The sequence below is a fragment of the Mesoplodon bidens genome, assembly GCF_964165515.1.
Source record: "Mesoplodon bidens genome assembly, chromosome: 15".
Classification (NCBI taxonomy): domain Eukaryota; kingdom Metazoa; phylum Chordata; class Mammalia; order Artiodactyla; family Ziphiidae; genus Mesoplodon; species Mesoplodon bidens.
The window spans coordinates 60,624,750-60,638,120 of record NC_138171.1 but is presented as its reverse complement, the minus strand read 5'-3'; positions in this window follow the sequence as shown (position 1 = coordinate 60,638,120).

The window sequence follows — 13,371 nt, the reverse complement described above, 5'->3', positions numbered from 1 at the left end:
GCACTGTTGCTTGCACATTTCTGGAAGACATTTTCCCATCTTTTGCACTTTGCCTTGTACTTTCATTTTCTTCTTGTTGAATCACAAATGGATTAACATACTTGATTGGTTTTCCCCAAATCCAACTGGATGCTTCAACCTCCCACGTGTGCTTTTTCAGTTTTAAAACATGACAGGGAATGAGGTGAATGAACTGAGGATGTGGCCTTTATCTTGGGGGCAAGGAGCTCTCAGCTCCCAAATGGGGTGTCCCCACTCCCCCAGGCAAGGGATTCTAAGGAGAGGTTTGAAATAGATAGAAGACTGCATTTGCATGTGTCTAACGAATATCTACTTTTTAATTATGTGAACATTAAATCCCTTGACTATCATTTGTAGTTCCCCAAATCAGTTTGGTTCTCAATTTACAGGTATTCAATAACAAATGTCAGCAAACAGTAGCCTGTGGGCCAAATCTGGCCTGCTGCCTACTTTTGCAAATAAAGTTTTATTGATACACAACCACACTCATTCACTAACACATCGTCCATGGTACTTTCTGGCTACAATGGCCAACTTGAGTGGTTGCAACAGCGATGCTATAAGCCCGGCAAAGCTGAAGTTTATAAGTGTCCAGTTACCTTGGGCTCTTCACAGAAAAGTTTTCCAACTTCTGCTCTATATTATGCTTGGCATGTCTGCACCTTCATTGTACTGTCTGTGCATCCTTGTGTGTGTCTCTTTTGTATGTGGGCAGTTTATAAGTGTCCAGTTACCTTGGGCCAGCCACCTAAGTTCTCTGAGTTTCATGCCCAGATCTATAAATTGAACATGATAGCAGCATCTTTCCTGTAGAGTCGTTTGAAGATTTGGGGGAAAGACAGGTGACGTGGCACGCATCGTGTCCAGTTCACATAAGATGAGCTCGTTGCATGGAAGCTGGCCTGATATTAGTGTAGAAGGTGTGCGCCTTGTTCTGGGTGGTATTCCCTGCTATTACAGGGCCAAGGCTAAGAAGTAGACCTTCAAGCTGAGGCCTCGGGGACTGCACAGATGCCCAGCCCTGTTTCTAAGAGACAAGCCAGGCAAGAGTCAGAATTCCAACACCGAGGTCCTTAGCTACCCCTTCAGCCTCGTTCTGCCTTTTTTTTTTTTTTTTGCTGTACGCGGGCCTCTCACTGTCGTGGCCTCTCCCATTGCGGAGCACAGGCTCCGGACGTGCAGGCTCAGCGGCCATGGCTCACGGGCCCAGCCGCTCCGTGGCATGTGGGATCTTCCCGGACCGGGGCACGAACCTGCGTCCCCTGTATCGGCAGGCGGACTCTCAACCACTGCGCCACCAGGGAAGCCCTCGTTCTACCTTCTTACTGCTGCCCCTAAGTCCTGCCAAACACACGCCCCACTTCAACAAGGCACTGAACTTGAAGTTCCTTGAGCCTCACTTTCCCCAGATTTGCACTTGGCTGGCTCCTTCCCCATCTCCCTTATCTCAGAGAGCAGCTCCATCACTCTCGCTTGGTGCCTTGTGCTCATCACCCTTCGAGGCCATTGTATTCTCTATCTACGTGTCTATGGGTCAGTCTGCTCTTTCTTTACTCACAGGCACTCTGCAGGCAGTTGAGGAAGTTTTCTTGTTCTATGCCCAGCACAGAGCCCTTGGCCTGGCATGAGATAGGAGATCGATAAATACTAGTTGAATAAATGAATGAATGGATGAACATTCCCGAAAGTGAGCGTTTCCTTCAGTGCTGTAGGGGGCTCACCTGCCATCTCTCCCTCCCTCCCTCTTCCCCTGCACGAAGACAAACTGTCCAGGAAAATCCACTCCCAGCCCTATTCACATATGTGGGAACACACACCCAGACCACACACCACGCACACTCCCTACCCTCAGCCCTCTCCAGGCAGACACAGACATTCTCCTGGGAGATCCAGACACAGCCTTTCCAAGTGCCCCGCCCCGCTTCATTCCCCACTCAGAGAAGCTAACAGCCTCTTCAGTAAGATCTCAAATAGCTCTACTGGAGAGGTCCTGGGTAGAAAAAAGCTGCAGCTTAATGAAGGCCATTTAACATTCAGTTCCAAGGAAAAGCAAATCTTTATTACCAGCATCTAATCATTTCCGTTTGGGGATTCCCACTCTTTGGAATGGATATGTGTTTTCTTTTTCAGAACCTCTTTTCTAATTAACTCTGGACAGTAGATTACAGGAGGCTGGCCTTGGGAATGGAGGGGGCATCTCAGCCGGAAGTAAGCACTGCAGGTGGTGTTTAATTAAAGGGAAGCTGTGAGAGGGAAGGGGCCTGAGCGGGCTGCAGTGCTAATCCTCTTGCCTGGCTCCCACGTCCCCGCCTGATTGTGATTGATGAGTTAGTCCCCTTTACATCTTTATGTGTGACGCTAATACCCACGGGCAGAAGGGGCTCCAGCTCTCAGCATGTGGTCTTAGCCCGATGGAGTTCTGAGCTAGCTGAAGAGCTGGCTGTGCAATTCCTTTTCCATCTCTGCTTTTCTCACCTTTTCCTTTCTCTCCAGTATTTTATAGACTGATAGAAAGAGTGGTAGATAGATAAATAGATAGATAGATAGATAGATAGATGGATGGATAAAGGGACAGATGGATGGATGGAAAAATGATAGATGGATAAAGGGACAAATGAATGGATGGATGGATAGATAGATGAATAGATAATAGATAGACAAATGGATGGATGGATGGATAGATAGATGAATAGATAATAGATAGATAAATGGATGGATGGATGGATAGATGGATAAGGGGACAAATGGATGAATGGATAGATAGAGGATAGATAGATAGGAACATATAGCTATATACAGATATATATATCTGTATATATATACAGATATATATAAAGATATATATGTATATATATATATATGTATGTGTGTGTACCTATCTATCTACCCATCCATCTATGTGTCCCTCTATCTATCTATCTATCTATCTATCTATCTATCTATAGCTATGTAGCTGTATCTATATCTGTGCCTGTCTATCTATCTGAAATCTTGCTGTGAATCTCAGTTCCATGTTTGTGTCGGTCTTTTCCTGGGTCTGCTTTTCTCGCTCTCTCCAGACCTCTCTGTTGATCTGCCTCTGTCTGCCTCTGTCTTACTTTGTGCTCTTTTGTCTCTCTGAAGGCTACCCTACAAGGGAATATTAGGGAAGCTCCGGCTGAAATCTTTTTTTTATTCTGCAGTATTAATGTTTGAGTAATTTAGAAGCTACATTTGGTTAAGCAGCTACCAAATGCCAAAAGCTGCCTGAGGTACCTTTGGACAATTACTTAATATTTGTTCTTATAATTGCTGACATTGGTTAATCTCTGAATATGTGCCAGGTCCCAATGCTAAGCACTTTTTGTACCTAATCCCATTTAATCTTCAAAACAATCCATTGGAGCAGCTACCCTCACATTCCCATTTTGGAGATGAAAAAACTGAGGCTCAGAGAGAGAATTATGCATATTTCCTTAATCCATACTTTATCACATCAAAATAAGACTTTATTTCCATCTTTTAATGATACACATATGTACAGTGATTTGAAAGGGGGAAATGGATTGGCCAAGGTTAGAGAGCTTGAAGAGTGAAATTCTTGGGATCTTACCCCAGATGTGTCTCTCCATCAGATGCTCCTTTGAATAGACCAGAAGGTGGGTTTGTGCCTTCCAGTGTTTCTCTGTTTTTCTCTCCCCTTTTAAATCTGTGTCTCGGCTGTATTTACTGAGCATCGCTGCCATGTGGCCAAGGGGCTAGCTTCCGAATACAGGAGGCTGCAGAACTTCCGTCAGTCATTTGAGGGAGAATAAATTGGCAGAAACGTCTGCTTTGACTTTTTCTCCTTCTTCAAGGCAGATGCTCTTCTCATTACTGAGAAAAGGATGACACTTTGTCTCTCCAAGAGCTCAGACATTCGAAATAATAGCCGTGCAGTTTCTGATCTTGGATCCGCTAGCCTGGATGGGCTGGGGAGGCTGCGGTGCTCTGCCGAGCTCTATCCCAGGCAAGATTAGATTTGCAGAGTGTCTGTTAGAACTCATGGCCACTCCCTGGAGTGGATCGGTCTAGGACTCTGGTTTCACTGTGTGCAGTTAAAATTCTTTTAGCTAGACAGGCTGCCTTCTTAATTGCAAGGGTTGAGTCCAACGGGGAAGGGATGGATAATGGGCCCACACTCTCCATTTTTATCTATTTTCAATGGGGAGATATTAAAATCAACTATGATTTTTTCCCAGATTAACTCGGGTTAGCAAATTCGACTTTGGGGAAGGAACCGTGAGCTAAAAACCTGTTTGAAACCATGGACTGTACTGATTCACAAGTTCAAATCCGAATCTGGTTGAAGATAGATTTTGACACCAATTGGTCATCATCTTATAGCCTTGGTAAAATGAGCTTTCCCATGGTCTCAAAGAAAGGAAACCACGGTAAATAAAATAAAAGCCCACCTTTATGCCAAAGCAGCTCTGCCTTTTATTCTTGGATTGTTTGGCTCTGACACCAAGGCATGTTTTGTTTTTGTTTTTGTTTTTGTTTTTTTGCTGTACGCGGGCCTCTCACTGTTGTGGCCTCTCCTGCTGCGGAGCACAGGCTCCGGACGCGCAGGCTCAGCGGCCGTGGATCACGGGCCCAGCCGCTCCGCAGCATGTGGGATCCTCCCGGACCGGGGCACGAACCCCTGTCCCCCGCATCTCAACCACTGAGCCACCAGGGAAGCCCACCGAGGCATCTTTGCTCTCCTAAGAACCCATGGAAACTTAGACTATTTCAGTACCCTTTTTTCTTGCGGTGGCCTGAAAAAACTTACTCCCAACCTCTTCATCATCACATTTTGAAAAGTCTAAAAATATACTGCTGAACTGCTTTCATAGACAGTGAAAATAAATTGTATTTGAGGGTTTAAGGATTCAATAAAATGAGTTGAATTACTTTCTACCCCTAGTTTAGGGATGCATCAACTGGGGATTCTGAGGACACCAAGAAGTGACCCACACTTCCTATCTCCCCTGCTCTTCATCTGGCTCTTAAAGAAAGTCATAGCCCTCTAACGGTAGCAAGATATTCAAATCATTAGATTTTCTCTGAAACCGGTTCCTAAATCATCTACCACCCCATCGTTGCTCGCCTGGTAATACCACATCCTCTACCACTCTCTGTGACCATTTGGTTGACTCCAAATCCTTCACTTCTCTTTTGCTACAACTTGTCATCCTGTATATGGTCTTGATTTGACTTGATATCCTAGTAAGGAATCCTCCTTGGGTTTTAAGATTCAGTCTGCTCATGGGATATGCCTCCATCATAAGTGGATACAGCCCTTGAGGGCTGGACCAGACACACTGAACATCAGACAGACTGATGGTGTGGTCCCTCTGATTTTCAGAATTCCTTTGAGGGATCGCATTAGTCTTCCTTCTTGATCACCGGGCTGGGGTCAAGGTAAGCTTTTAAATGGTCTCTTTCTCTCTAAGTTTTTTTGCTTATGTAGTATTAAAATGTTTTTGTTGGACTCTTTATTCTTAACAAGTAATTTCATTATTACTATATTTGAGTCTGTGGTCCACTAAGTCCTTGGGCTTTTTTCCCCCCCAAACTGACACATCCTAATAGGTAACAATCTTATAGCCATAGTGTTTCTTCCCATTTAAACTTTTATAAGAAATTGGATCTTATTGACTCTTACTTAACAAATATTTCAAGAAGAATTTGAATGTCAGTAATCCGAGTTCAGTAATTTTCTGTCTCATCTTCTATATCTAGTTAATTTTTATTCCATCACTCTTGTGTCTCTCTTTTTTATCATCCTGAATATTGATGACTATAGTCTATGCTACTAATTCCTAGGCTAAAAACTCTACTCAGTACACTTATTGTACTTTTCTAGCATTGGAACCCTGTGTTTCATGCTTCTGTATCATGGAACCGGCTCAATTTTCAGCGTTAAACTTACCATGCCGAAAGGTGGATAAAAGCTCTACAGTAAACTGACTACTTAGCATGATTTTGTCTGCATTCTGCATTTGGCACTGATTCCCAACATAATCTAAACAGGCATAAAATTCAGTTCTTTGGGATTCATTCACCAATCAGAATACTGTAAAAGTTATCTGTAAAAAATTCAGGAGGGATGTAGGTTATCAGAGGAGCCAATGAGAAGTCTTTGTATTTCTGTCCTTGGTGCTGAAAAATGAAAAAAAGAAAAATCTTCAGTCAACTTCTTTGCTTTAGGAAATGTAATGATGTGACTGTTCATAAATGACTGTATAAGAGATCATGCATTTTTCTATAATCATTATTTAGTCTTATTTTCCTAGGACAATAGATGCTGTTGATGCTATGGGAGCTGACTAATGCCTACTCCAGAACTGCTCTGTCCCATACAACAGTCCCTAGCCACGTGTGGCTATTTAAATTGATTAAAATTAAATAAAATTAAAATTCAGTATTTTAACCACACTCTCCACCTTTCTGGTGCTCCACAGCCACATGTGACTGGTGGTTACTGTATTAGATGGCACAGATATGGAATATTCCCATCATCTTAGAGAGTTTTATTGGACAGTGTTTCCCTAGAATATCATCATTGTGGTAGACTCAATAACATCCCCCCAATATATCTGCATCCTAATCCTTGGAACCTGTCAGTGCTGTCAGTGTTACTTTGTATGGCAAAAGGGGCTTTATAGATGTGATTAGGTGATGGATGGATATCGACCAGGAGGGATTATCCAGCATTATCCCAGTGGGCCCAATGTAGTCACAAGGGTCCTTTTCATAAGAAGGAAGCAGAAGTATCAGTCAGAGTGAGAGGAAAAGGCAGCAGTGTGATGGCAGAAGCAGAAATTGGAGTGATGCATTTCAAAGGTGGGGAAAGGGACCACAAGGCAACAGATTCAAGTGGCCACTGGGTGCTGAAAAGGATGAGGAGATGGATTTTCCCCCAAAGCCTGCAGAAAGAACTTGCTGACACCCTGACTTTATGTCAGTGAAACTGATTTCAGACTTCTGACCTCCAGGACTGTAAGAGAGTACAGTTGTGTTGTTTTAAGTTACCAAGTTGGTAGTGAGTTGTTACAGAGCAATAGGAAACAGATACAATCATCATCATCATCATCATCTCACTAGATTCTTGCATTTCATTCGGATTCTTAGAGTTTTGCTGTCTCCTCAAGCAGAGAGTCCAGTCAACCCCTTGGGTGTTCGAAGAACCAAACTCATAAGCAATGGCTCCTTTTTCATTTGAGATATTCGTGGCAGCTCGGGCATGATTTCTGCTCTGAGAGTGAGGCCTTAGACAGTGCGTCATGAGTCAGCAAGGATTGGAGGGGGCTGTAATACTTGAAAGTGAGAAAAGGTGATCTCTATAGCCTCGCTTTCCATTTTTTGGACTGGGGTGTTTGTCAGTTCCAATTCTGGTTTTGAGCACTCTGTCCGTATGGGATTGGAAGAGCTGAAAACATAGGTGACAATCCTACTAAAGGATTTTAGATGAATCAGAATCAAAGCTCAGTCCAAGACTCAGAAGGTACGGTGCAGGGAGAGATCTCTTCTGCTCTTCCTGCCACCAGGGGCTAGTGTGTTACTTCCAAGCCTACTGTGGGACTGTGGGTGTGATGAGTCAAGCTTGTTCTCTGCTCCCTCAACCTGCTCCTTTCCTCCCAGACTGGGTTTTGATGGATTCTTTTTTTCTGGAAAATTTTCCTTCACTCACTGTATGCTGTCGTCCAAGTTATGTCTCTTTTAAATAACAATAATAAAAACACATATACCGTAACTATTATAACAAATACAACTGAACAGTTATTTTCAGGATGGTGATAGGAAATTTATATGCATTGCCTTATTTATTCCATAAATAGCTCCATAAGGATACGCTATTAGTATCCCCGCTGTAATAGAGAGAAACAAAGCACAGAGAGTTAATGCCACTTACTCAAGATCAGGCACCTAGTTGAGAGGGAGAAACATGATTTAATGAACTTGGAGGGCATTATGTTATGTGAAATAAGCCAGAAAGAGAAAGACAAATCCTGTATGTTATCACGTACATGTGGAATCTGAAGAATACAACAAACTAGTGAATATAACAAAAAAAGAAGCAGACTCACAGATAGAACAAACTAGTGGTTACCAGTTGGGAGGGGGTGAGGGGAAATATAAGGGTGAAAGAGTGGAGGTACAAACTATTGGGTATAAGATAGGCTCAAGGATATATTGTACAACACGGGGAATAGAGTCAATATTTTGTAATAACTATAAATGTAATGTAACATTTAACACTGCATAAACATTAAAAAAAATTTTTTTTAAAAAGAGGAAGAACCAGAATTTAGACAGCAGGCCTTCTGGCTCCAGAGATGGCTTGCATTTTACAACTCAGCAAATGATCCCCCTTCCCAGACTTTAAGCTCCTTAATGTCAGAACCCATACGATCTTTTTTACTCTTTTTCCCTGTCCTCTCAAAGAGCCTAGATAATTTCTTGGAAAACCAGCAGAAGCTCATTGAAATTGCACATTTAAATTTATTTTTGAATTCTCTAAATTATTAATAAGGGCTCCCATACAGAGGGGAGACCAATAAGGAAGACATCCCAGAGAAATCCTATAGAACATGGTGTAGTGGGAAGACACCAGGCTGGATTCAATTCTGGCTCTAGCTCTTATGAGCAGTGTGACTGTGAACAAGTCATTCCTTGACTTGAACCTCAGTTTTCTCATCTATTAAATGGGTATAATAATATATCACTCAAGGTCCTTATGAGGATTTAATGAGCTAATGGGTATAAGTCACTTAGGGTATTTAAAGGGCTTTATAAATGGCCATGATTATTATCATCAACATTATTTCTCTACCACCCATAGCCTGTATTCAAGAGCTTGTCACATTTCAAGTTCATAGTAGGCCTTAGGTTGCTTGAATGTATTTATATTCCAACAGTGTAATCCTCAGTAGAGGTTTTCTTTTTCTAATTTGACCACTTTAGCATTCTCATGAAAAAGACAACAGAACACAAAAACAGTTTCCTTATTTCATGTAATTGCTCCAGATTTCTTTCCTGTGGTGGAGAGGGGGTGTGCTCATTAGAATCCCATTAAAAAATTTTTTTTAAATCAGTTATTTTGCACTGGACACACGAAAGGTTTCAGACATTAAGATTAGAGTCGTTGGTATCCTTATTGATGCAAAGAAATAGCCTTGGCAGTAGTGGGTCCCTGATTCCTCCTGCCCTTCTCCATCTCTGCCTCTGCTTTGTCATTTTGCTTGTGGATGACTGCTGTCTCCACCGTTTTCTCTCTCCAGTGCATCAGCTGTTTAGTGGCCAGAATGCTCTTTCCATAACACAGATCTGACCATGTCATTCTCATTCCTGGAACTCTTCAATGGCCTCCCATTACTTAAAGGATCAAATCCAATCTACTTTACATGGAATTCCCTGTTCTTTTCTGTGTGCCTTCAACCTTACTTCTGTCTCCAATTCCTGCCAAATCCCCACCACACACATACTTCACCTATATAACCTGTTCTCTGTGTTCTTTTATTCCCTGAAGCTTGTCTCCCTGCTTTTCCGCTGTCTAGCATTTCCACCTAACTCGCTTCAACTTCTCCTTTAAGACTCATCTCGACCATCACATCCTTCAAGAAGCATTTGCTACACCTTCCATCTCTGAATTGGGACGCTTCCTCTCTGGCTCCCATAATAATTTGCACTTAGACTTATAAAATCCATGAAACTTGCTTTGATCATTGATTTTCCTCCATCTATCTTTATCCATATTTAAAATCTCCATTTGAGCGGAGACTGTTTTCTCATGCCTGAATGTATTTTACATTCATGCAAAAACAAATGCGATTCAGAGGAGACCAGGGGCAAGACACACTGAATGAAAGTGTCATTATGCATCTCTCTGTACCTAAAACATAGGCAAGAAATACATCTTGAGTGATTGAATGAATGAATGAATGAAAGCAAGACATCCTACCACATGTCTGTGAGGTTTAGAACAGAACTAGTTCCCTTCTGGTCAAATCCAGTGGATAACCTTGCAGAACAAGATCTAACTCAGAATGTCTGCTGATGCCTTAAGCATCCTGCATACTGGAGCGTGTTCAAGGTTCTTCCCTGACCTCACACACAGCGAATGCCTGAGCTCTGTAGGCTATTTGTAGAGAGTTTATTTCATCTTTGTAGAAAGCTGCCCAGTATAAATATTAGTCAGTTGATTTCACACAGAGTTAAAACAAGCTTTTAAAAGCCTTTTACCTCTCCTGTCCCCAAATAGGTACTTTAGACAGATTCTCAAGGGTCTTGGAAGCTTTGTCAGATTCGGTAAAGTGAAAGTTATGTTCTGTTCAGAAGCAGCCTTCTGTGAAGGCTGTCTTGGGGTTGATGCTGAAATTGTGCAGAAAGGGTCAGGGAAAGTGAAGGATTTTAACATGACATAGATTGGGCGAGGGTTGGTGTGGGAATCACGATTCCGTCTTCTGGATTCATCTCAACGAGGCCACTTGTGAAGCTGTTTCCCTTTGGTGCCAAGATGGTAACTTGATATTGTGAAGCAGCAAGGGCTTCACATTTCAATGGTCTGAGGTCAATCCCAGATCTGCTCATCAGTTAGTCAGTGATAAACATGAATCCAACCCAGTTCTGTGAACCTTGAAACAATGGTATCACCAGCACGGTCCAGCAGAAATATAATGAGGGCCACAGATATGAGCTACATATGTTTTTTTGTTTTTTGTTTTTTTTGTAATTCTGGTAGCCACATTAAACAAAGTAAAAAGAAACAGGTAAATTTAATTTCAACATTTTATTCAACCCAGTATGTCTCAACACATAACCAAAAATGTTTTATTTAATCCAGTATCTCCAAAGTGTTATCATTTTCAACCTGGACTCAAAATAAAACTATTAAATAGATATTTTGCACACTTTTCCTTGTACCGTGTCTCTGAAATCCAGTGTGCATTTTGCACCTACGGCACACCTCATGTCAGACTAACCACATTTCAGCTGCTCAACGACCACACATGGCTAACAGCCACCACATTAGGACAGCTCGCGGTTGGGGGGACCCACAATGCCTGTACAAATCTCTCAAGTTCTTAAACTTCTCCAACTCGGATTCCAAGATCTGCTTCCCAGAGATCAGATGAGACTGCATGAAAATCATTAGGTGCCCCAACTTCCTTCTCCTGAGTATAAAGAATGGAATAAGAGGACAAGCTATTTCATCATTTTTAGCTGGTTTACTTGGTCATTGTATTTCTCTCACTGAACCTCAAGCTGCATGAGGTAGGGAGTGACATCCTTTAACACTGGGTCTCCAGGGACTATTATTACTATACTAGTGATAGTACACTAGTACGTGACTAGGTGTATTTGTTTCCTAGGGCTCCCGTAACAAAGTACCACAAACCGAAAGGCTTCAGCAACAGAAATGTATTGTCTCAGAGTTCTGGAGGCCAGAAGTCCAAGATCCAGGTGTCAGCAGGGTTGGTTCCTTCTGAAGGCTGTGAGGATGGATCTTTCCCATGCCTCTCTCCTAGCTCTGGTGGTTTTCTGGCTATCTTTGGTGTTCCTCGGCTGTAGAAGCATCACCTTAATCTCTGCCTTCATCTTCACATGGTGTTCTCCTTGTGTGCCTGTCTATGTTCAAATTTCCCCTTTTTATAAGAACGGTTAGATCAGATTAGGGGCCAACCCAACTCCGGTATGACCTCGTATTAACTGATTACATCTGCAGTGACTCCATTCCCAAGTAAGGTCACATTCTGAGATATAGTGGGAGCTAGAACTTCAAAAATTTGATTGGGCCGGGAGGGACACGATTCCACCTATAACAGAATGTGTTCAATAAACCTAAGTCAGATACATGAGCCAATAACACTTGAATGTAAGGACAACTTTTTATCTACTTCGGGTGGGTTCCAAGAATATTCTGCCCTGTCTGAAGAAGACAGGCAGGTTAAAAATCAAACAAGGAAAACCAGATGTGAAGAGGATGAATGTTGCCGATGGGCAGCTCCATTCTGCAAAAGCACATGCTTCGCAGGTACTATATTTGAAAATATTTAAAGCCGCTCCCCAAAGGTCTTTTGAATGAAACTTACTTAACTTCCATCAGCCTCAGTTTTCCTAGCTAAAGCTGCCTCAGAGTTGTTTAGATAAATTAACATCAGTGTCTTAAGTTGTACACAAAGGGATCACACAATTTATTTGGCCAGACTTACATGCTATTGGTATCTGAAATAAAATGTCTCGCCATTAGGCAAATTCTCTCTTATATACAAATAAGGCAAACTTCTTCCATATTTTTGAAACCCCACTCTCCTCCTTGGATCCACCTTGACATTTTGCAAAAACTCTTCTTTAATTCAGTCTAGCCCTGCCTTACTCCAAATTGTGTGATCTTCTCGGCTCAGCTTTCACGCAGGCAGATATCCTTAAAATATCACACATCCTTAGCTACAGAAAAATAATACTTGCGCACTGATCAAACACATGTGAAAAATTCAAGGTTTTCCAGTCTCCAGTGGTGCTTTGGTTGAGGGCCTTGGGCTCAGAGACCCTTGTGTTGGGGCAGGGCCAGTTACTGAACTTGGTTCTTCACTTAGGAAGATGGAGCTCTTTGATTTCAATCTTTTTGACTTATCTTTTAAAAATAGTAATAACTTCAATACTGGCATTAAGCAATACTGGCTTATGCTAAGTTAGGTTGTATTGAATTTGTAAGGCCAATAAAGTTTTATCTCCTCTTTGTTCTGATGAGAAGTTCAATTGTCATACTGTCCATGTTTATTTCTCTTTTTCTCCACATAAAAGTTTATGAAATGAGAGTGGAGGAAACCTAGAAATGCATCATGCAGTCAAGTCTATTGATATAGCTAGACTTGTTGGGTCATATGGATGGAAAACTTAGGAAGCAGTGTGGTGCAATAAAAATATATGTAGAGTTCAAATCCCAGCTAGAACGTTTATTCACTGTCTGAACGTGAGCATATCACTGAGTTACCTGACCTCAGCTTTCTCTTCTGTTAAATGGGTATAAATGGTACCCATCCTACCTGCCTTCCAATGTGGCATGGAGGCTCAAACAGACCATGTTTAAAATACTCCCAGAAACCTTTACATCCTATCATTGGCTAAATTATTGTGATGATGGTGACGGAAAGAGTGATGAGCCTCTGTCCTATTTATTTGCCTAAACTGACCACCTGACTCATCTGCTTATTTCTTCTATTTCAAGCATTTGGGTTGCTTCAAGGGAAAATGTAATGTCAAAGGGCATAGTTTAAATGATCAGATCCCTTTCTTTTCTTTTTCCTCTTTCTTCCCTTGACTAGCTTCATCCTGGCATATACC